Source organism: Frieseomelitta varia, unplaced genomic scaffold, assembly GCF_011392965.1.
Source record: "Frieseomelitta varia isolate USP_RPSP 00005682 unplaced genomic scaffold, Fvar_1.2 scaffold_140, whole genome shotgun sequence".
Classification (NCBI taxonomy): domain Eukaryota; kingdom Metazoa; phylum Arthropoda; class Insecta; order Hymenoptera; family Apidae; genus Frieseomelitta; species Frieseomelitta varia.
The window spans coordinates 811,875-813,462 of NW_025109084.1; positions in this window are offsets into that span (position 1 = coordinate 811,875).

Below are 1,588 nucleotides of genomic sequence, written 5' to 3' on the forward strand. Positions count from 1 at the left end.
AACGCACCGTTCAATACGAGCTTTCTCCTAATATTCAACGTCGGCAATTGCAAACAAATTAATTAAATAATTAATTGTTCTCGTTATTAGACAGGTTAATGCAATTGGTCTATCGCACCGCGCAGATTCACACGCAGATCGTTATTTTCTATCTAAATATTTTTAGATAGCGCGCAATTTTGTAGTCGATGTTTGCGTTATATTAATAACCGCGGGATTGAATTAAATTAAAGGATAGTGGCTCGAATTGAAATGAAATGAATATCGACTATTGGAAGAAGAAATCTGCGCGACGCGGATTCTAAAAAAGGCGAGGCTAGGTGTACTGAAATCATTCTCGTTTCTCCCCTAACGTTTATGTACTTCTAATTTCCCTTCGGTTTCATGGTCGCTCTGTGTGATCATTTTTACATCTCTTCCTGAAGTTGAAAATATCCAGACGCAATCTCCAGAACGTATTGATTAATTCTCGCATAACGGTGGCTGGGTCTGCGGTAACCCGTTTGAAGTCCTACTTTGTGTGTGAGTCATACAAAGTTAGCCTGTATGGCGATAAAAAATGGGATTATTCTACGTTTTCAATAAGAAGTCAAATCGGCGATGAACGCAGTCAGTACGAGTCAGTTCTGAGGAAGCAGTCATAACGAATGATCGGAAGTGTATTTCAGTGCATTGTTTTCAGTATTTTTCATTAGTAGTATTCTTTAGTTTTGTAATATTTTTTTCATTTTTTGTATTTTTCAGTCTTTTAGTGTTTTCCATGTTTTAAAACTTGAAACGATCGACATGTTTTATTTGCATAGGCAACGACAACAGATATAGCGCTAAATGTAGCAATTGTCACAATTTTGTTTGCAGCAAACATAAATGCAATCCAACGTGTTAGACACAACGAAAATAAATAATATCATTTATAGGTAATAAAAGTAGCAAAAGGTGTTTTTATTTCCTACTATCCTATTGTTATAACAATCATAATAAAAATACAAAAAAGAAGTAAAATTGAACCAGCTACTAACGACTACATATAGGTATACATCGTTCCACTGGAACGTGTATGTATATACGTAGTCAGTAGCTTGGGTCTGGCGAGACCCGGCCACCGGCCGGTACGGCCCGTCATGCGAGGGTTCAAAAAGGAGAAAAGAAAAAGAGAAAAGAGTATCAGCGGTAAACACATTCTGCAGTTAAATTCGTCCGCAAGTGGAAACAGTACGGTGGAAGCCGACGAAGCCGTGAAATAAAAGTCAGCGGGAATTACGGTATAGGACATCGTCGTAGATAATCTCGACACCGTTCGGAAATTCCTACGGGAAATACAATACATTCGGATTGGACAAAAAAGTTCACGTGGCGGCGGATTCGAGTCATAAATAACGGAGTTGCGATATAAATAACGAGCCGCTGCTAATTTAGATCCCTGGCCGGATAAAGCCAATATCGAAGGTAGTGTTCTAGAGTCCTAGAGCCGGTTGGACCATTTCATCGCCACCAGCCATCGTGGCTTTTGTCGTACATCAAACAGAATTTTTTGTTTTCCTTTTTTCTTTTGTTTGCTTTTTTTTTGTTTTTTTTTTTTTTTGTTTTT